At 31.8% G+C, this 25276-nt stretch overlaps 1 pseudogene; it reads right to left on the bottom strand.

Annotated features, from left to right (window-relative positions):
- Positions 1-10048: 10048 nt before the first annotated feature.
- Positions 10049-25276, bottom strand: part of LOC112744591 (lupeol synthase-like) — an 87097-nt pseudogene continuing 71869 nt past the window's right edge.

Below are 25276 nucleotides of genomic sequence, written 5' to 3'. Positions count from 1 at the left end.
ACAGAGTATGCCAAAGGCTTTGAGCACCACTGTCTGGGAGTAACTAAAAGAAAAATCAGAACCCAGAGGGAGTTCCACAGTTAAGTGCTTGTGGTGTTTTTGTTTCAAGTAACTCTTGAGACAAAACATTTAAAGTCACGGCTAGGCTCAAGGTGCTAAGCACCAAAGAAAATAAATTAAACTAAATTTTGCTGTGTTCAAGGATTAAACTGAAATATAAAAGATCAGAGAATTCATAATATTATCCGGATTCTAATTCCATATGACAGTGACATCCTTTTGATTTAAAGGAGAGTGAGATGCCAAATCTATTCAGGATTACAGTTATAAACCCCACTATAAAAAGAGACACGAGCTTAATCGAATTCTCATTCTCATGCAAATTCACATCCTGAGCTTATATTAGTTTTGGTTGCTTGAGGACAAGCAACAGTTTAAGTTTGGTGTTGTGATGCGTGAGCATCTTGTCTATCTTTTCCTAGTGAATTTGCATCTAAATTGTTGAGTTTAATTTAGAATTAATTATATTTTAGCCATTATGGATGCTATTTTGAGTTTTGTGCAATTTTATTCATTTTAGGTAGCATTCGGATGAATTTGATGAAGTTTCTGCAGAGAAAAAGAAGAAACCAAAGAGATTACCAGCGAAGACCGACGCGGACGCATGGCTCACGCGACCGCGCAGAATGGAGAAATCGTAATGACGCGATCGCGTGCCTGATGCGAACGCGTGGACTGGAATCTGCACAAATGACGTGAGCGCGTGGACGACGCAGACGCGTCACATACGCGATCTGCAATAATACAGAAAACGCTGGGGGTGATTTCTGAACTGTTTTGACCCACTTTCCAGCCCAGAAAACACAGATTAAAAGCTGCAGAATGGACAAAGCAAGTGGTCCCCACCCATCAACTGAAGATCTGTAAATTAATTTAAATTTAAATTCAAATCTTATCTTTTAGGAAAAGATATTATTTTTATTTTTAGATAATTAGATTTTAAATTAATTAGGATTAGTTATAAATAGGGGAGACTTCTCTTCTATTCACATTACATTAGAGGGATTCTATTAGGGAATTCTATACAAATTTACATTCTACATTCCATGAGCAACTAAACCTCCACTGTTAAGGTTAGGAGCTCTGTCTATTTGTATGGATTTATTCGTTTGATCTTTCTAATTTAATTCATGTCTTGATTTATATTTCAATAATTATTTTCGCTCTTTACTTTATGAATATGGGTGGAATGGAAGTATGACCCATGTTCTAATTGAGTTCTTGTAAAACTTGGAAAAGCTCTTTACTTGAACAACAGCTTGAAAACATATTATACTGAATTCCTAATTGTTTGTATTTAACGGGATACGTGACATATAATCCCTTTATTTTTGGATAATTAGAATTCTTTTGGTATATAAACTAGAAATTGATCATCACCCTCTAATTGGAATTAATTGACCAAGGAATTGGCAATTAATGAATTTTAGAGGAGACTAGGAAGGTCTAAGGGATTAGAGCCTAGTCACATATAGTTTGCCATGAAATTATATCTTGCATGATTAAATTAGTTAGTGATAAAAATAAATCTGGAAAATAGATAACTCTGAAACCTTAACTGCTTTCTCAACATTTTATTCCCAACTCATTTATTTGTCTATCCTTTTGATATTCTATGTTCGAACTTAAACCTTTTGAACATCTCAAAACCAATTTTTTCTTGCCTAACTAATCCAATCAATCAATCATTGTTGCTTGATCCATCAATCCTCGTGGGATCGACCCTTACTCACGTAAGGTATTACTTGGTACGACCCGGTGCACTTGCCGGTTAGTAAGTGTGGGTTATAAATTTCGCACCAATGATTTGAAATTAAAAATTAATAAATAATTATAGGATTTGTGGAGGTTTAAAAATCCCACAAAATAGTTATTTTTATTAAATTAAAAAATCGATTTATGGGGGTTTCAAACTGCCACAAAAATGATTTAAAACCACCACATAAAACCCTCCACTGAATAGATTGTGGAGGTTTTTAAAAACTCTCACAAAAGACCTCGTGGCACCTCAAATTTTGGAGGTTTTAGAAACTCCCACAAACCATTTGGTGGAGGTTATAAACCTCCACACATAAGAAACAAACTTCCACAGATAAAAAAAAAATCTTGTAGTGAAGGTTTATGTGTTTTTATGTATTTATTAATCTTAAGTTTTTCTTTGATAGGTTTGCACTGAAAAATGATGCATGTATACAGGAGATCTCTGAAGTGATTAAGTCCATTACGACTACTTGTGGCTGATCTACAGGAAGATCCGTACTGAAACTAGAAAGTGATAGTTTCAGAAGTAAGCGGTAAGATCCCAATGTTGTTGAATTAACTGTATTCCAACTGTATTTTATTTTGACTAAGTATTGTTATTGAATCACTTTATACAGTTGAAATCCATGGAACATAATCTCATGGTCACGAAGATCTGTGATCACCGGACAGCTGAACGACTTCAGCAAATGATAAGCGACGTTCGTCAAGGGTGCGACCACCTAATAACCTGGATCCATCTATCTATTAATAAGGAACTGGAGGCCCATTTTAGAACTGACAAGGGGTTCAAGTATCATTGTCTGACGAATTTCACTAATAGGACTTTACTGAGGTAGTCGAAGTATACGGGTGGGTCGGCAACCTTCATAAAGACGAAGAGTAAGCTGGTAAGTAGTTCACTATGTTTGTTGATTATTACTTGAATTAGTTGTTTCTTGATTTATTTACTTGGTTGATTTCAATATGTGTAGTCTAAGTCATTGGATGGTGAGGCGTCACCGGCGAAGATCTTCAAGTATACCCATACTTTGAAGGTCAACAAGAAGATATTTGCTTATGAGTGGTCTGCGAATCAATATGTGAGTTTCAATGTATGTTTAAAGCAAATTAACTAGTATTATAATTACAACGTATGTTACACAGGAGGACTATACACAGATATTGGAGGCTACAACCCAGCAATCTCAGTCGCCTAGTGAGAATAACGACCCTGGCTCTGATATCTCAGTGGTAAATCCTGATAAGGTCTGGCATGAGACTGCCTTTGAGCCCCACAAGAATCGCCACTTTGGGTTTGAGTCATTCTTCGTCAGCGGCCTCCGCACCTCGGCATTGGCGGCTTCATCTACCTCTACCACCAGCCTTGTCGATCCAGAGAAAGTTGTCGACTTGAGGGAAGAGGTGCAGAAGCTCACACAGGAGGTGCAGAAGGTCACATAGGAGCTTCTGTTCCTGAAAAGAGGACACAAAAGCCATCAACTCATAGATGATGAAGAAGCTAGAGCGGCTAGAGCATTTTTCAGAGCAGATAGAAGTGTACAATGAGCATAGGCAAGCTGGAGGCAGCGGCGGCACTGCTGGTGGGGCATCAACATCAGCACCTAATCTGTCGCCTCAGCAAAAGGAAGACAGCAACGATGACAATGATCACCGAAACTTGTTGGGTTTCAGGTTTTAATTTATTTTATGACTATTTCATTGTATTCTACTTCGTGACATTTTATTATATTCAAACAATTGATATTTAATAAAATTATTAGTTGATTTCTGGTAATTTATATATTATGAGTGATATGAAAATGGATCGAGTAATCTCTTCCTTTATCCAAAATTCTCGGCATTTAGACCTTCCATCAAAGAAATAGAACATATACTAGGTCTATCAAACCCAGATCATCATTAGTAAATGATCCAATAACCATCCTTCCCTTTCCCTATCAAAGTAACGGATTTCTAAATTTTCATATAGTCCGTCGGGAATTCCTTCCAAAGCCTGTTGAATAATTTTTATGGATTCCACCATTTCACCAATTCGAACTAAATAACGAGCTAATGAATCTCCTTCTTTTTGCCTTTGATTGCATTTAATTTAACCCCATATTTATGAATATTCAATTAATAGAATCAGAATTCAAAACTTATTTGTTTATCTTTTATTTATTTTTGTTACCTAAGCATATTATCTTTAGCCGCACATATATTTTGGCGAGTCAAACTAAACTAAAAACTAAAAAAAAGACTATTTCCTAAAGAAAATTATGCCCTAATTATGTTAACAAGAATTTTAACTTGACTATTGGTGGACGAAATTGTGATCACTACAACTCCAATAATCCCCGGTAATGAATCCAAAAACTTGGTGTTCAATACCATGGCATAAACACAACTAACCAGCAAGTGTACTGAGTCGTCCAAGTAATAAACCTTACGCGAGTAATGGTCGATCCCACAGAGATTGTTGGTATGAAGCAAGCTATGGTCACCTTGTAAATCTTAGTCAGGAAAACTCAAATGGTCATGAATGATGAATAAAACATAAAGATAAAGATAGAGATACTTATGCAATTCATTGGTGGGAATTTCAGATAAGCGTATGAAGATGCTTTGTCCCTTCCGTCTCTCTGCTTTCCTAATGTCTTCATCCAATCCTTCTTACTCCTTTCCATGGCAAGCTGTATGCAAGGGTTTCACCATTGTCAGTGGCTACCTCCCATCCTCTCAGTGGAAATGTTCAATGCACCCTGTCACGGCACGGCTATCCAGCTGTCGGTTCTCGATCATGTCGGAATAGAATCCAGTGATTCTTTTGCGTCTGTCACTAATGCCCCACAATCGCGAGTTTGAAGCTCGTCACAGTCATTCAATCATTGAATCCTACTCAGAATACCACAGACAAGGTTTAGACCTTCCGGATTCTCTTGAATGCCGCCATCAGTTCTAGCTTATACCACGAAGATTCCGATTAAAGAATCCAAGAGATATCCACCCAATCTAAGGTAGAACGGAGGTGGTTGTCAGGCACACGTTCATAGGTGAGAATGATGATGAGTGTCACGGATCATCACATTCATCAAGTTGAAGAACAAGTGATATCTTAGAACAAGAACAAGCGGAATTGAATAGAAGAACAATAGTAATTGCATTAATACTCGAGGTACAGCAGAGCTCCACACCTTAATCTATGGTGTGTAGAAACTCCACCGTTGAAAATACATAAGAACAAGGTCTAGGAATGGCCGAATGGCCAGCCTCCCAAGGATCAAAAGATCTAAAGATCAAAAGATTCCAAAGATCAGAAGATCAAAATACAATAGTAAAAGGTCCTACTTATAGAGAACTAGTAGCCTAGGGTTTACAGAGATGAGTAAATGACATAAAAATCTACTTCCGGGCCCACTTGGTGTGTGCTTGGGCTGAGCATTGAAGCATTTTCGTGTAGAGACTCTTCTTGGAGTTAAACGCTAGCTTTGGTGCCAGTTTGGGCGTTTAACTCCCATCCTTGTGCCAGTTCCGGCGTTTAACGCTGGGAATTCTGATGGTGACTTTGAACGCCGGTTTGGGCCATCAAATCTTGGGCAAAGTATGGACTATCATATATTGCAGGAAAGCCCAGGATGTCTACCTTCTAACGCCGTTGAGAGCGCGCCAATTGGGCTTCTGTAGCTCCAGAAAATCCACTTCGAGTGCAGGGAGGTCAGAATCCAACAGCATCTGCAGTCCTTTTTAGTCTCTGAATCAGATTTTTGCTCAGGTCCCTCAATTTCAGCCAGAAAATACCTAAAATCACAGAAAAACACACAAACTCATAGTAAAGTCCAAAAAAGTGAATTTTAACTAAAAACTAATAAAAATATACTAAAAACTAACTAGATCATACTAAAAATATACTAAAAATAATGCCAAAAAGCGTACAAATTATCCGCTCATCAACTATTAATTGTAGCTTAATTATGAAAAAAATCTATCGGCGAAAATATCTGATAGTAATTGAGTGCCAAAACACATAATATGGCGCCAAAGTTACCATCGAAATAATTCGATGGTAATCAGCAACTTAATCTCGACAAATTCATTAAAAATCTGATGAAAATCCACCGGTAATTAGCGTCAAACGAAATAATCTGCCAGTGAATAATTTTCAACGCTGTTTATACCATCAAATTCAATCTAACGGTAAATTTGAAAGTACACAGTATTTTTCTTGTAGTGAAATCACTCAAACATGCACAAAATAGCATCAGAAGTACTACAACAATATTTTGTTGCCTAATTACAATAAAAAGAGGACAACAATAACAAGTGCGTACACCTCAGTTTAGACAAAATACATCAAAAGTTGTTACTGATTACAACATACGAACTCAATTCCAAACATACAAATACTCAAACATGCACAAAAACACATTCAAATCCCCCAAACATATACAGATATAGGTTAAACTATACGAGAAACACAACGTAATATTTTTCCACCGATCTAATAATAATGTCATCACCAAATGAACAATTTAATGAGAACAGTAATATGTACTTTAATGTAAGAACATAAAATAAATCTATTAAATAAATAGAAATATTACTATCTAATGTTTTGCGATCGAAAATGCCAAAGAGAAATGTGAAAAAATTGAACGATTAGTTAACAATACATTCAATAATCTTTCATCTTCTATTTTTGTATTTTTTTTATGAAGATTTGGAACGTAGCTTTGAGATTTTTTGAGTTTTCGTGAAGATTTTGAGTTTAATCGTTTTAGTTTTGATCGAGGGAGAAGAAGCGTTTTTCATATTAACGTTCGTACTATTGAACAATTGTGGGAGCCCGTGTTTACACACTCTCTAATTTAAAGTTAGTTTTTGTTGGATCTGGACCAACTTGGTTGGACTTAATTGACAAAATAACTTATATATATAACATAACTAATGACACTACCACAAATATGGGCTTTAGCAACGCCAAAATTTGTAATACCTTAAAACCGTTCTCTTAGATGGTTTTAGACAATGGTTTCTTAAAGTGTTGCTGCTGAAGTTTAATTTTTTACTACATTATAACAACAAAATAAAACCGTTCTCTTTGACTATTTTAAAGAACGATTTTATAACCGTTGCAATGATTTGTTTTTAGGCAACGGTTTTTTATTGTTGTTTAAATATTTGTACAAAGGATACACATAAAAACCATTGCCAATATTGTAACACTTTAAAACCGTTCTATTAGATTATTTTAGAGAACGGTTTTTATGATGTTGCTGTTGAAGTTCAATTTTTCACTACGTTATAGCAACAAAATAAAACCATTTTCTTTAACTATTTTAAAGAACGGTTTTATAACCATTACATCAATTTTTTTATTAAGAAATAATTTTCTAATGTTGTTTAAATAATTTAACAATTATTATTTATGGAGAAAATAAATTTAAAACAAATATTAGTTTTTGTTTCATTCAATTTCCGCTCTAAAATTTAACATATAATATTGTTTTGACACTTAAAAAATCCAAAATAATAATTTTTTAATATTCTTTAAATAATTTAATAAATATTGTTTATAAAAAAATTTAAAACAAATATTAGGTTTTATTTCATTCAGTTCCTCTAAAATTTAACATATAATATTACTTTAAAACTTTAAAAGAAAAATCCAAAAAGAAACAATTCCTCATTTAAATATTCCTGATTCTTTCAATAAAATCAACGTCATGGTAAAAGATCTAGGACTTGGTTATAATAAAATTCATGCATGTCCTAATGATTGCATTTTGTTCTGGGATATATATGAAGATGATAAATTTTGTCCAGTTTGTAGAGCTTCTAGGTATATTGAAAATGTTGAGTTAGATACGGAAGTTGATAAGTTGAAAACAAAATCCATGCTTGCAAAGGTTTTGAGGCACTTTCCCTTGATTCCAAGACTTAAGAAGTTGTTCACGTGTTCAAAAATAGCTGAATCATTAAAGTGGCATGATGAACATCGTTCAAAAGATGGAAAGCTAAGACACCCAGCTGATTGCCAATCATGGAAAGACTTTGATAGGCTTCATACTGATTTTGCTAAAGAATCTCGTAACATAAGACTAGGGCTAGCTAGTGATGGATTTAATCCATTTAGAACTATGAGCATCTCCCATAGTACATGGCCGGTAGTTTTAGTCGCATACAATCTTCCTCCATGGTGTTGCATGAAACCAGAGTATGTCATGATGCTTGCTCATCCCTGGACCATGTTTGCCTGAAAAAAATATTGATGTGTATCTTCGGCCATTAATTGAAGAATTGAAGGTTTTATGGGAGGTTGGAGTGGAAACATATGATGCTTTAATAATAAAACTTTTCAACTACATGCAGCACTTTTATGGACCATTAGTGACTTTTCAGCTTATGCTATGTTATCCGATTGGAGCACAAAGGGAAAGTTAGCATGTCCTTACTGTAATCATGACACCTCCTATTGTTATTTAAAACATAATCAAAAGATGTGCTACATGGGTCACCGTAAATTTTTTGCTATGGATCATCCGTATAGGATGGATAAAAGATCTTTTAATGGCGATGTTGAATTAAAGTCTTCACCAGCTTTATTAGATAGGGAACAAATTTTTGAAGACTTGAAAGATTTTGACAATGCATTTGGGAAGAAGCAAAAAAAAAATTGATGGTCCATGGAAGAAAATTTCCATTTTCTTTGAGTTACCATATTAGAAGCAAAATACATTACACCATTGTCTTGATGTTATGCACATCGAGAAAAATATATGTGATAACATTATTGGGACTTTATTAGACATTCCAGAAAAGTCCAAAAATCATGCAAATGATCATTACAATCTCAAAGATATGGGCATAAGAAAAAAACCTCAACCAAAGGAGATAGATGGAGGCAAGAAAGCAAAAATTGTTAAGGCATGTTTTAACCTTACTACTCAAGAAAAATCATTTTTTGTGATATTTTTTATTTATGTTGAAATTGATTCAATTGTTTTCTGTATCCAAATAGAAGAATGTTTTATATACTTCTATCTTCTCTCTCAAATATTTTCTTAGTAAACATTATTAGTATTAGAAATGTGTAGTTTTATATTTGATTTACTGTTTTTTGTTTTGTTCACAGGAAAACTATGTTGAAGGGAAAATCGAACTTAATTAAAGTCATAAATTTTGAAGTGCAAATGTTAGAGAGTAAAAGTCATGAACTTGTGGACATGATGATGATAAACATACTTGCTACTTAGCTATTTCAACTCTCTTTTGTTATTGTATTTTTTGCAAATTTAGATGATATGGTTCGAGGTTGTTATGATTTAGGCTATTATTATGGTATTTTGAAAAATGATGATGATATAATTAGAAGTAATTATGACTTAGACTAGTATTACGGTATTTTGCAATGATGATGTAATGTGAGATTGTGGATTTTACATAATACTTTATATATCATATTTGATGGTAAATGTTTAATTAGTTTTGTTTTAGCAATTTGATTCAAATAGTTATGATCATTTATCGACACTAAATTAAAAAAAAAATAGTTGAAACTAATTTCACTACAACATGAGAAAATTGTTGTAAATAAAGAATTAAATAATTACAAAAACTATTGTCAAAAGTTACAAAAGACAATGGTGTTAAAACTATTGCCAAAGGCAGACACACAATGACAATGGTATTAAAACCGTTGCAAAAAAAACGAAGGCAACAACTTAAAACCGTTGTCTTTGTGAACAACAAAACTACAACAGTTAAAAACCATTGCCTATTTAGCTATGGTATTAAACGTTGACTTTATCAAAGACAACGGTTCTAAACCGTTGTCTATATAGTAACGTTTCTAAACCGTTGCCTATATAGTAACGGTTCAAAACCGTTCCTTAAAAATGATTGTCAAAATCGTTGTCTATGTCAGTAACTATGGCAACGATTTTTTGTTTCTGTTGCCTTAGGTAAAAAACCGTTGCCTTTGAGTATTGGCAATGACCACATATACCACAGGTCAAAAATCGTTACCGAACCGGACCTAAAGTTTTAAGAATGGTTTTTTTATTTATAGCAACAATTTTTGACCATTACAAAAACCCTTATTTGTTGTAGTGAATAAAATATTAAAACACCTCATTTATTAAGTAAACCCATAAATAAATTCTCATTTAATTCTTAAATAGTTATTGTATGGAATTTATTGACTATCTAACATTACTCATGTCTTGATAATATAATGAAAGCATGATAGTTAATAAGTCTGATTATTTCAAACATTATCACAAACAACTTGAAACTTCTAGCATTTGCTTGATCTAAATAACTTTTTAGACCAAACAATACGGTTAATTTAAGTACTAACATATCACATAGTAGATAAATTACACACAAAAATGTTATATAAATTAAACAAAGCAAACATGGTGAATGAAGGACATGAAATATAATAGAGTTAATGTATTATTGGTGTTCATGCAGATAAAACTCGGCGACGATATTCTCCCAAAGCCCATATGGGAAAGATGTTTCGATATGCTGCGTAGTTGAGGATACCAGTCCTGAAAAATAGTCCTGTTTCCTCCTGTTTTTTTGTTTTATTTTTTTTCATCAAATAAAATACATCTAATGAGTCACGTCCAGGTGTTAACAAAATATATATGTAACAGAATTTCTTTTAGTATATACAGGATACCCAACGAATTGAACACCTCTTTTAATATATTTTTTCTCATCTTTTCTCTTACTTAAATTCAAGTTTAAAACCAATTTGATGGTGGATGATGAAAGTATATCTAAGGGAATTTAGGGATCAATCATACAGTCTATGGTTACAAACAAATTAGCTATTCTTATTGAGATACATATTGAAATACAAAATAATTATATATTTACATTTTAAGCATATTTAAAAAAAAACTAAACTTTAGAAATAATATATATACACAGATAATCAAACTTCATAAATAATATAATCAAGTCAAATGTATATTTATTATCAAGATACGAATAAGTATCATAATACAATAATAGATAGCCAATTTTTTTGCATTCATAAAAAGCTTGAAATGCTATCGTAAAACAAAATTGATTATTCTACTGCAAGGAATTTGACTATTTTAATAGTTGACCATGTTAAAAAAGTATGTGAAATAATATGCATAAATTATACACAAAAAATAGTGAATAATTTGGTTGTTGAAATGACATAACGTGATAAATTTATTTTGATAACTCTAGAATGTTATTGATACATTTTTTTAATTGGTAATTGAATTTTGTATATTTTCACTCTCAAAAGGGTTTTGGACAACCCTAAACGTCTAATAGATTGCTTGTAAATTAACAATACAATATTGGGTTGGAATTGAAGGAATATAATTACCGGTTGTGGGAAGTCTCCATCTTCCATTTGCGAATTGATTATCAACTTTATTCCACGATGAATGGGTGTTGGATCTATCTCAACCTTTTTACAGAAAAAACATTATAATATCAACTCAATACACACAAGACACAACACACATTATATATATAAAATTATAAATACACCCGTGCAAACCCACACACTTTGCATCTACTAATAAACTTATTTCTACTATTTTCATATAAGTTAAAGGCTTTTTTCCTACTTAAGTGTTAGAGATGGTTAACTGATCTTAGGTCCTGTTTGAGAAGATTCAGTAGTTACTTTTTTAAAAATTAATTTCTGACATTTTAAAAAATTATTTGAAGTATTTATAAAAGAGTTAAAAAAATAATTTCTCTTATAATAAAAAGTTGTCTATCATTCTCCTTTTAAAATAAGTATTTTTGTGTTTTTTTATGAAATGATCTAGCCCTTAGTTATCAAAAATGTCCAATTCCATATACACATCCCAACATTGTCAGACACGTCTTCTCAAAAACAAGATTCAGTTAGTCTTTTAATTAGATCCTCACCTATACCCTTTAACCCACTTCCATCTAATTCTTTCTTTTCTCCAACAACCTATTCTTCTTTCTCACTGCCGTGTCCTAACCAACTTGAACCCATAACCACCGAATTTATTTCAAGTCACACACCTTCTTCTCCTTTCACAATAGACACTAATCCACCATCAACTCTTTATCTCATGTCACCTTCCTCATCACCTGAGCAACCTCGTCCTCGTCATTCCAACCGACCTCACTGACCTCTAGCATATCTATCTGATTACTTGTAAAATTCCTCGCTCACCTCCTATAACACCCGAGTTTTTAAAATTAAATTTTATTATATTTTAAGTTATTATTATTATTATTATTATTATTATTATTATTATTATTATTATTATTATTATTATTATTATTATTATATATGAGCCTATTATGTGTATATATATACATATAACCTATGTCACCTAATTATAATCATCATTTTTTATCATATGAATCATCATCACCAACGGACATATTAAGGGAATAAAAGAAAGAAATAGAAATATGACTTATTAGCATATATGCATATATAACTATGACACATGTTTCATTTTATTTATTAGCCATGACACCTAATAACATTAAACACCACATTATAACTTATTACCAATTTCCTTTAATCATTCATTCCTTTCCCACCGAAAATGAAGAAAATAAAAGAAAGAAAATGGAGACGTGGCTTAGGTGCATGAATAAATATGTATATAAGTTTGACACCTAATAATATTTAATACCACAAAATTTTTCATTCAACACCCTTAGCCTTTAATCACCCTCAGCCTTTAATCACCCTCATTTCCTTTCATTCATCAACATGAACTAAAGAAAAAAAAAGGGAGAATGCCGTGAGCGAGAAGAACGAGAAACTATGGCACCAAAAATCTTTCGAGTTTAATTTCTTGCAATCCGTAATTCCAATCAAAAATTTAATTCGGTAAAAGTGTTTCTATCTTCCTCCTCTACACGTTGGAGTTACTTTTGTTCGATGGAGGCTGATGGTGACGTAACTTCCCTTTCCCTTGAGTTCGGCCAACTGGAGTTCTAGGAGACACAGATGATTTCTGACGCTTTCTTTTTCAGCAGCTCGGTCAAAAATTTCTCCAAAACTTTTATGGATTTTGATTCCATACGGAGATAGAGAATTTATTTTTAAAGATAAACGTTTTTAATTTAGAATGCCTATAAAATTAATTGAATAATTGCAAATATATCTATATATATACTAATAATAGTAATGTTATTGAGTATGGATTATTGTTGTGAATGTGACTGTTTTCTGATTATTAAGAATTTCGCTGATTTGAGAATTGTTGAGAGAAAGGCCGGTGAATTGTTGAGGAGTAGGGAACCCGTAAGGGTGGTTTAGATCGAATTTTAGAGAAAATGTCGCCGAAATTTTATAAAATATGAGGTTTTATTTGAAAAGTTATTTTAAAAGATTTGGTTTTGGAAAATTAAATTATTTAAAATATATTTAGTTAAGAAAAGATTTACTTTATTTTAAAGTTTGATTTATTAAGGAAAATATAATGTTTTAAACCCAATCTTTTAAGGAGAGATTTTGTTTTAAGTAAAAATTTGAGCTCGGTTTATTAAGAAAAGGAATCTCTGCCACAGGAAAGCAGAGAACAAGGATTTAAAGAATATATTAATTAATGAAGTGTCTGCCACAGAAGAGCAGATGTGACATTGTTTGGGCCTTAGTGCCAAATGTAAAGTGGGGACGCCCACACACTGAGAACTGTTTTCCAGATGTACGCTTATTGATTTGGAAAGTCACACTAATGCGGCCTAGCCGTACGACTTATAAGCACACTGATGCATCTGGAAAGCCATATCTGGGACTTGTGTCCGGGTAACGTCGGGAGCGGGTAGGCAACCGACATATGAGCTCATGGCCTGCGTTAGGAATAGACATGCATCATGTTGTTTGCACATTCGCATTTGATTACGCTTGCTTGTCTTATTACTTTGTGATTGTATTATTTGTCTTGTTGTGACTTGCTTGTACATTGAATTGAATCTCTTGCTTGCACTACTTGTTTGTGAGTGTATTAAAGTGATTACGAGTTGACATTTGACTGAGGATTAATATGTGGCTGAGAGACAAAAAATGTGACTAGTTTTATATTTAAAATTTGTTTTGAGTTTAGAAATTTAAAGGAAAAGTAATTATTTATCTAAAGTAGAAATAAAAGTATTTCCAAAAGGTTAACAAAATAGTTTTACTAAGTAAGTTAATTATTTGCATTAAATTCATTACTTTTACGGCATTCTCATTTCCTACTGAGAACGTGTGGTTTGTTCTCACCCCAAAATCTTCCACCTTTTGAGTGACACAGGTTTAAAGATTCAGTTAGAAGATGCAGACGACTAGTAGATTTACTTGTGATTCCTGTTATTTTTATAGAGTTCCCTCGTCCTTGTTGCTTTAAGTTTTATTTTATCCAGAGGGATAGGTATTTTATTTGAGTTTTATATTAAATTCATTTGTATAGCATTTATTATTATTAATAATTGTGTGATTTGAATTACTACAAATAATTTCCTAGAATTTTCTTATAAACTGAAACGTGATATCAACCTAAAGGCTCAATATTAAATAGTAAATAAGGAGAACAGGTTAGTAACTCCTTACTTTTGGTACGATCATGACATGCTAAAAGTTAGGGTGTTACACCTTCACAAATCTCTCTCCCATCAAAATACTGGTATCCTCTATCTTTAGTTATGTCTTTTTTTTCTCTTTCATCTTCTCATCATAAATTTCTTTTATCTCTACATTTTGATGTTAAGTCAAAGTTTTTTAAGAATGTCAATCAACACTCTAATTGGCATAGTACTATGAAAGATGCGATAGAAGCTCTTGAGTTGATAAAACTTGGTGTCTTGTTGATTGTCCTGCAGGTATTAAGTCGGTTGGTTGTAAATGGGTCTATCACATCAAATGCAATCCTGATGGTTCAGTTGATTGATATAAGGCACGCCTTGTGGCTAAAGGATTCACCCAGACTTAAGGTGTTGATTTCTTAAAAACCTTCTCCCCTGTTGTCAAGCCTGCCACCATCAAACTAGTTTTGGCATTGGCCTCTAAGAAGAATTGGCCTATACATCAGTTGAATGTCAATAATGCTTTCTTACATGGAAATCTTTTTGAAGATGTTCATATGACTCTACCACCCAGGTTTACATCTCCTTGACCAAATCAATGCTGCAAGTTGCTGAAGTCATTGTATGGTTTACAACAATCTAGTCATATGTGGTACGACAAACTTTCTCATCTTTTGCTATCTCATGGATACCAGCAAACCTTATCTGCTTGTAATCTATTTGTTAAATTCACTAATGCTCAAATTTCTATCCTTTTAGTCTATATTGACGACATTATTCTCATTGGTAATTCTATTTATGAACTTGATGCCATTAAGTCTATTTTGTACCAACACTTCTGAATTAAAGACTTAGGTCCATTAAAATATCTTTTGGGTATTGAGGTTGCTTAATCAATGAAAGGAATTTGTTTATCTCAGAGAAAATACTATCTTGATCTTTTGGAGGATTCTAGTTTAGTAGGTGCTGAACCTGTCTATGATCCAATGAATAGTGCTACAAGATTATATCAAGATAATAGTCCCCTACTATCTGACCCTTTTTGTTTATTGCCATTTAGTTGGCCATCTTATCTATCTCACCACTACCCGACTAGACATCATGTATAACACTCAACAATTAAGTCAATTTGTGGCATCTCCCACTGACTCTCATCTTCAAACTGCCAAGCGTGTGTTGCGATATTTGAATACTAGTCCCGGCAAAGGACGTTTTTTTCCAAGAGAATAAAAAATTCAGCTTCTTGGCTTTAGTAACTCTAATTGGACCAGATGTTCTGACACTCGGCAATCTTTAACATGCTATTGTTTCTTCTTAGGCAGCTTTTTAATCTCTTGGAAGACCAAAGAAACAAACCACTGTTACCCGCTCATCCACTGAAGTAGAATATCGTGCATTGACCAATACAACTTGTGAACTTCAATAGATACTAAATGTCTTACAATTTTTACGCATGTCTCCTATCCGTCCACCAGTTTTATATTGTGATAATTAGAGTGCCCTTCATATTGTTGCTAATCCGATTTTTCATGAACTCACAAAACATTTAGAGGTTGATTGTCACTTGAGTTGACAAAAATCTCAAGCTGGAGTGATGAAACTTCTCCCCATTTCCTTGTCTGGGCAGCTAGCTGATATTTTCACCAAGCCTTTGTCTCATGAGCCCTTCCATCTTAATCTTAATTATTATAATAAGCTCGGTGTTCTTGACATCTTTCATCCTCCAACTTGTGGGGGCGTATTAAACTACTCTTCCATCTTAGCCCATGACAACAACAAAGAAGTTTCACACCGTCCCATAAATTTAGTCTAATAGAATTAATTTGGTTACAATGCCAGCTTATATATTTATCTTTACCTTTGTAAGTTTTACAATCAATAAATACATAACACAACCTTCTTTATCTTTGCGTACTCTTTAAGTTTTATTATTATGATGGTTCACAAGTTGTGTAAACCATCATTCTTTTTCTTCTAGAAACAAAATATGCTTATCCTTTTCTAAGTTTGTTATACTTATCTTTCTCTAACAAAATCATCTAAAGATTTTGGTTGTTTTAGCTATTTTAAAATTTATAATCAGTTTAGTATAAATAGGTAGCTTTATATTAAATACAATAAAAGTTCTTGATCTTTTTTTATTATTCTTTCATAGTTTTATTTTGGTATCAAAGTCTTGGTATCCTGTTTGAGGAGCATATATAAGCTATCATCTTTCCACTGAGAAATCACCACACTTCTTTTTCATCCACATTGTTTACCTTGTTCTTGTTATTGGTTTGATACTTTCTCACTGCACCAAATAATTCATCTTTTTCGTCTTATCCTTCTGAGTCCAATAGACCCAAAATTATCGCCGTTAGAGCTGCAACAAGCCGCCACACGCCTCCTCCTTCTAGCAGTTCCATCTGCACTTCCTTTTTGTAGTTCCTTCTGCACTTCCTTCCCGTAGTTCCGTGTTCCATCTGCGCTTCCTTCCTGGAGATCCATTTGCGCTTACCTCCTGCAGTTCCATTTGCGCCTTCTTCTGGCAGTTTCGTCGACGGTTTTTTCTGGCAATTCTGTCTACGCTTTCTTCTGGCAGTTTTGTCTGTACTTTTTTTCGGCAGTTTCATATGCATTCTATTTTAGCAGTTCCGCCTGCACTCTTACCATGCTCTTCGCACTCTCTGAAGATCACTCTTACCGTGCTCTACGCGCTCTCTAAAGATCGCTGCTTGCTTTCTCTCCCTTAAGCACAATATCTCCTTCTATGTTTCTGCTGTCGAAAGCCCTAGCTCCACTGCACACATCTCCCTCTGTGTCACCGCGCCACACACATTTTCCTCAATCATTTCATCAGATCTTATACAAACTGTAGATTATTGACATCTTCCATACACTAGCTTGTGGGACGTATTAAACCATCATTCTTTTTCTTCTAGAAATAAAATTTGTTATGCTTATCTTTTTCTAAGTTTGTTATGTTTATCTTTCTCTAACAAAATCATCTAAAGAATTTGGTTGTTTTAACTATTTTAAAATTTATAATCAATTTAGTATAAATAGATAACATTGTTCTCTTTATCAAATACAATAAAAATTCTTCATCTTTTATTTTCTTATTCTTTCATAATTTTATTATATATTCTCTATAAATTTAGTAAAAAAATTTATTCTTATTAAATTCTACTCTTTTACGAAAGAAATTTCCTACACCATATATATATATTATCTCTAATATTTGTCTTTTTTTTAAAAAAAATATTTATAACATCACTTTCATTCAATTTTGTCTCTAACAATTTAAATAGAACTAAGATCCAAGGATATATAATTTTGATATAAATTAAAATTTTTAGAGATAAAATCAAATAAAATTAAATGTTAAGAATAATTTTAAAAAAAATTGCAAATGTTAGAAACAAAAGAATACTTTATCGTGTGTCTATATATATTCGGTTTTTTTTTTTGTAAAAATATATATTCTTCTTTTTTTGGTACTTAATATATATATATTCTTTTTAATGAGATGATAATTTTATGATGATTGTTTGAGCTAAAATTACTGACCTGGCCTGCCCCAATAAGGGCCAATAAAGCCCATGAAGTTTGAACTAAATTTGAACGGTTGTCTGGTAAATTTGTATACACCTGTTTCACAATAAAATTAACATTGCGGCCAACCAATTATTTTTGTATATAGTGTCTGATGTTAGGTGTCAATAACTTATAAAAAGAATTATTTATATTTTGTTTTTTACATTTTATGAAAGAAAAAAAAATAGAAAATAAAATTTTATTGTTTTCACTTTTTTCTTTATAAAATTCATAAAACCAAAAATATTAAAAATAAAAACAGAAAATAAAAACACAAATCAAATGTACCCTTAACTTTTGCTATAAAAAAATGTTCTAATATAATATAATAGATAGACAAAAGGTATTTTGTTATTTGGTATTTAAACATAACAGATAGATAGATTAATAAATAAAATATTTTTAAATGAGACTTCTAAACGTTAAATTATTTTTACTTTTCAAAAGATTTATAAAAAATATTTTTTTCAAAAGAAAAATCTTTTTAAAGAAAATCTTTTTAAAAAACTCATCAAACAAGCCTTTTTATAGGCAGAATGACATTATCTTCCTAGGTCTTATTTATATAACCCCTCTAATCATCATTTCGTTAAATTCATATTTTAATTTATTTCTTATTTATCAAAACATAAGTCTTTTAAAGTAACTTTAAGCGTTCATTTTTGGGTCAAATATTTCAAAATGATATGTTTTAAAATATTCAAAGAAGTGTTTCTAGGTTTTTAAGTCATAAGAAAAAGTTGTTTTCGAATTAAAAAAACCTTTTATTAAATTTTAGTGTGTTTGGAAGTTTCTTTAAAGTAAAATCATTAGAAAAATATTTTTTTAAAAAGTTAAACTTTTCATCTTTTTAAAAAGATAATTTTATTATAAAAAAGATATTTAATATAATAAATAAAAAATTATTTTTATATCGATATACTAAAATATTGATAAAAATTTACTTTTATAAGATATCTGAATATCAAATTATTTTTATATTTTAAGAAAATTTTTTAAAAAAATTTAAAAATATTTTTTTTAAAAAAAAAACTCAAACAAATAAAAAATAAGTTATCTGATTCATACTTAAATAATTTATGTGTGCTTTTAATTTTTACATACCAATAATTTACATTATCAACCAATTAAAAATTTAATATGTTGTTAAACTATCATAAATAACCATCCACTATATATTGCAATAAGCTCTTTATGTTCCGCTTTTCTAAAATTTATTATTTATTATTTACTATTATTAAAATATAACTTTAAAATACGAAAGTGGTAATATATAACATTTAAAAATCATCTTTTATTTCAAAACAAGAAAATTATAGTGAAGCGTTAATTTATCTCAAAGTATTAAATTAAATTATCAATTTTTAATTTAATGTAACTACAATAATAGTTATTCATTATTAAGTAGATATGATTACGAATATAAAGGGCGACACTTAAGAAATTTAAGATAAAAGCAATTATAGAAATATGATTTAAAATAATACTATATGATTAATAAAATTTATTATTTTTGTCAATACTTGTTCGACACTCTAAATCTTTAGTATAAAATAAATTTTGAATTCTAAACTCTCAATCTAAATTTTGTATAAATAAAATATTGGCCAAAATATTTATTAATATTGATAAAAAAAATTAGTCTGTTTGTAACATTTTTCAAAAAATTATTTACATACGGTATTTAACTGCCTAAACACTGTTAGTAATAGTATGAGACAGTATTGAAAACAAAATAAATGTACCTTGTTTAAGGATGACAAGTAACTTTCACCCCAGCCACCATTGGAAAGCTGCTTTGACAGCAAAAATTCACACGCTTTGCGCAATGCTCGACAGTTTTGGTAGTTCTTTCCACAAGCCATCAGTCCCTCTACACCCATCCATGCACCTATTGTATAACAAACCCCCCAACTACCGAACCTGTATAATTAAGGTCCGAAATTTTAAAAATTATTTTTTTTTAAACTTTTAATTTATAAAAAAGTAATAATATTATATAATATAATAATGGTCACTAGATATATTTGACTTACACCATGCTGCAAATATGAATTTTCCTTATTAAGCATGTGCTTTAAACAAGGAGTTTGGACAAAAAGGTAGTTAATCTTATGGAATACTAGAGAAATTAGTTTCTAGCACGTTCTAAAAAAGTGATGAATTAATTCTTAATTTTTAAAAAATAATATCATTGAAAGATTAAATTGTCTAAAATTTTAAAAGACAACAAATTAATTTATCCATTTATTTTGTTAGTAATTAATGTGTCTAATATTCTAAACGCCGATTAGAAATTAATGTGTCAACAAAATTTGTTAAAAAGATATATTTATCCAATTAAAAATGGATAACAACCCACTTAAAAATTTCACTCTTAAACAAGAGTATGAAGAGTGAATTATTTGTAAACTCTTGATAATCTATATGAACCTATTAAAAAAAAACGAATAAAATTATAGATGCATTAACCGATCAAGTTATTCGTTCTATTACTATAAACTAGCATACATCTCTACTACGACTCTACGAGTAAAAGGGGTTAGCATATAATAACCACATTTGGCACATCTTGTTTTGTCCTTTATGCCCTTTCTCTAAACATTGAGGAAATGACTTCTTTATTATGACTACCTTTAAGTTTATATATTACTAATTATGGATGATATAGTACCCCCATTTTATTTTATTTTTCTAAATTCTATGGATTCATAGATTCATAAATTAATGTATTTAGAATGGAAATTATTTATTTCAATTTCATAATAATATTTAAGGTAAAAAAGTACTATTATATTATGATGCCCAATATTTAAAGTAAATTCTATTTTAATTTTTAATATTTTAATCGTTTTATTTTTATCTTAAAATATTTAAAATGACATCAATATTATTCTACCTTCAAATTTTTTGTCAATACTTAAAGAAATTGATGTACTTCTATTAATAATATTTTTATTAAAACTACATTTGTTCAACTTCTCTTTTATTAAAATTTAGACTTATTAAAAAAATAAAAGTAAGAAAAGAAAATGAACAAACATAATTTTAATAAAAATATTATATATATAATACATCAATTTTGTTAATTATTAATAAAAAATTTGACAATAAAATAATATTAATATTATTTTAAATATTTTCAAATAAAAATAAAATAATTAAAATATTAAAAATTAAAATATAATTACTCTAAATATTAAAGACTAAAATAATATTTTATCCTAATATTTAACTGTATAAAAATTTAGTTCAATATAACTATCTCTCTCACACTCCAATGCAATATTTGTTAAATATTTTTCTATATATTTTTATACTTCAGACAATGTCTAACATAATTAAAAATCATTATAATAAAAAGTAGAGACAATAACTTAATAGCAAAAAAGAGAAAGGATAAATACCAGGAGCCATCAGGATTTTGTACGCTTTCCATGTAACGGATTGCTTTGGAAATGGAACTATCAACTTCCCTTCTTCTGTGATTTGGATATAGCTTTCTAAATAGAGCTAAGGCCTGCATTCCTGATCCTGTGCACTCTACATACCTATTTTACATAACACCAACATTATCCGGCTTTCTTCCTTATATATATTGGAGGGTTTTGTGTTAAATACAAAAATATTGAGTGTTTTTTGGATTTTATCAGAATATGGGGTAAAGTAAAACTTGGTTGAAATTCCTACTTTTCAAAAAATAAATTAAAAATAAAATTATAAGTAATAATTTTTATATTTTAAAAATTAAAAAATAAATTCATAAATAGCAATTTGTATGATTTAAAAATTAAATATTAATTAAAAAGTAAAATCATAAGTAACTATTTTTACTTTTGAAAATACAAAAATTACAAAAGTGAAATCGTTAATAACAATTTTCGCAACGCACCATTATTTTTAAAAAAAATATCATTTTTACTGTTATAAAAAAATAATACTAAATAGCTAAATTGATTATATTTAATTAAATGATATTATTTTTATCTGTCATAAATTATTATACGATCAAAAGTAAATTTTTGTTAATAATTTCTTTAGATATTGTTTAAAAAAAAATTTCATCCTAAACTATATATATACAATACTATATGAACAACATATTTAACAATTAAGACCTAAACGTAACATCAATAACCTCTTAATTTTTATGTTTTATTTTTTAATATTTTAAATTGTAGTTGAGTATATTATCTGTGGATATCCAATTTGGACCAACTTATTTAGATAGGATCGACAACTTGACCCGCAGTGAATCAATTTAAAAGCAGAGCAGGTTAAGTTATTGATAGAATCGGATGCAGATTTAAGTCTAACTCTACCCAATTTATTTGTACCCTGATATATTATAATATGTAGTTAAAATTATATATATATATATATATATATATATATATATATATATATATATATATAATAAAGTTGATGGAGATTGAATCCACATCTTTTCTATTTTATAATTTTATACATGTATAATTAAGTTGACGGGGATCGATAGATATTTATGTTATTTGTAATTTTAACATCAATTTCATTATGTTACTTTTAATTTTTGCGTAGGCTTAATTTTGTTTTCTATTTTATTTGTATTTTATAAAATATGGAATAATTAAATATTGTGTTTGATATAAAAAATGATTGTTACACACAGGATTGAGTAGGATTCGAGTGAAAAATTTTAGGGTATGGATACGCTTAGTGTTCATACTATAATCCAAGATACAAACTAGGCTCAATAGAGCCAGGCCCAAGGAGCCGAAAGGCCCAAATAAGAAGACGGCCTGCCCGGAAACCTGACCTCCTTATAGAGGTCGAATTTGACGGATGATTTGTACTTATCCATGTAAGTAACTACTTTCTCAGATCTCTCACTTCTAGAAGAGAGATCTTAACAACCCTAAGATAAAGGGACAGTTATCCACCATCAGAAGTGGAACTACTTCAGCGGTGGTTATTGGCTCATCTCTTATAAATACCCTGACACACTCAGGTACATTTAAGTTCCAATACACTAAAACCTGCTAAGATCCTTGCTAACTTAAGTATCGGAGTATTTTGCAGGTACCACCCCTCATCTTATCGCAAACAACTCGGACGACGGCCACAAGACGTGGGACAACTCGGAACCTGCTCCATTGAGGATTTGGGTCTCACTTACAAGCCCAAAGGCAATCCAATTTCAGGTAACCCTCGAAACATTGGCAACGTTGCCGGGGACCTGGGATCTAACACTACATGGTGTACGATCAGTATGAAGACAGATGTACAGCGTCTGAATCAGATCAAGAATACCAGGACATGGTCAACAACGACCAAGCAATAGTAATACCTCCTCCAAGAATGGAGGAACCACATGATGAAGGCCCCTCCGGAGACCAACACCAATGGAGAATCTCACCCGAGGTTCGTCTCCCTGAAAGGGAAGAACAACCTCATAGCACCGACCTCATGGGATTGCTGCATGGGTATCATAGTCAACTCGAGCAGTTGGAGTAAGAATTAGAGCGACAACGCAAAGCAGAGAGGATTTTGAGGAAGGAGATCAAACAGCGAATAGGGTTGGAGGAGAAGCTCTCAAAGCTAGAATCCAACCTTCGAAGCAAGGATTCCCGCACAGCTCGGGAAGATACCCTACTGGGGGAGAAGATCCTTTCATTGAGGACATCATGCGGGCTAGAGTTCCTAGAAACTTTAAAATCCCTAACATGAATCTATACGACGGGACAACCGACGCGAAGCATCACCTCAATAATTTCAAAAGTCGGATGTATTTGGCCGATGCCTCAATTGCTACTAGCTGCAAGGCCTTCCCGACAACCTTGATAATAGTGGCTATGAATTGGTTTGATAGCCTGCCACCTAGGTCGGTTACCAGTTTTGATGACCTTGCGCATGAATTCCTTACACAATTTTTAATCCAGAAAGATAAAGTTAAGCATGCACCTAGCCTACTCGGAGTCAAACAGGAGGTCGGAGAACTCATGAGAGGCTACATGGAGAGATTCAACAAAGCATGCTTGAAAATCCAAGACCTGCCTACTGAGGCAGTACTAATGGAACTAGTCAATGGACTCCGAGAAGGACCCTTCTCCCAATCTATATCAAAAAGACATCCGACTTTTCTAAACATTATACAAAAGCGAGCTGAAAAGTAAATCAATATGGAAGAAAACACCAGGCTACGAAAGTCAAGTTGGCGACTTGGGCACCCTCACCAGCCAAAAAAAAAATAGAGGGAGCCCAAGAAGAAAGAAGAAGTCAGATCCGAGAAACCCAGAAGGTACCATAATTATACTCCATTACAAGTTTCTCTCATGGATGTTTACAGAAAAATTTATCACACCAAGAAGCTTCCTCTCCCGCGTCCAATTAAAAACTAAAAGGGTGGAAGCCATAACGAGTATTGTGAGTACCACAAGCTGTATGGTCACTCAACAAATGATTGTTATGACCTAAACTATGTAATAGAAAAACTGGTTAGGGAAGGTCGGATGGATAGATATCTCATGGAAAGGTCGGACAATCATGAAAAAAGAAAAAGAGATGATGAAGATACCATAGTAGGAGGATTTGTCGGAGGAGGACTGACCAAGTCATCTCGAAAGAGGTATTTGAAGGAGGTATACCAAGTCGGAAAAGATAGCCCCGACCTCCTTACAATCTCTTTCACAGAAGAAGACGCACAAGAAATTGTGCCCGGGCACGATGACCCAATAGTCATCACCATGATACTAGCCAATGCCGACCTACATAGGACCTTGGTAGATCAGGAAAACTCAGCAGACATACTTTTTAAGCCAGCATTCGACATGTTAGGGCTAGAGAAAAAAGAGCTAAAATCATACCCAGATACTCTTTTCGGGCTAGGAGATACTCCAATCAAACCCTTGGAGTTCATTTCCCTACATACCACCTTTGGGAAAGGGCTGAGATAAAAAACCTTAAGCGTGGACTACATTGTTGTGGATGTAGCTTCATCCTACAATGCCCTAATCAGTAAAATAACTCTAAATCGGTTGGGAGCCATGGTCTCTACTCCTCACTTCTGTATGAAGTTTCCAACAAAAGATGGAATTGCCACCGTTAAGGGAGACCAAAAGCTGGCGAGAAAATGTTACAATGAAAGCTTGAATTTACGAGAAAATGGCAAAGAAGTCAATACAAATGAACTCAAAGGAGTACGAGTAAAGGAAGAACTACAGCCAAAGCCTGAAGGAAAGACGGAGGTAGTTCAGATCGCAGAAGAGGTCGGAAAAGACAACAACATAGGAGCCAATATGAGAACGGAGTTAAAAAATGACCTCATAAAACTCCTAAAAGAGAATTCTGA

This window comes from Arachis hypogaea, chromosome 2, assembly GCF_003086295.3.
Source record: "Arachis hypogaea cultivar Tifrunner chromosome 2, arahy.Tifrunner.gnm2.J5K5, whole genome shotgun sequence".
In the NCBI taxonomy this organism is placed as follows: Eukaryota; Viridiplantae; Streptophyta; class Magnoliopsida; order Fabales; family Fabaceae; genus Arachis; species Arachis hypogaea.
This window is presented reverse-complemented; position numbering and strand designations above follow the sequence as displayed.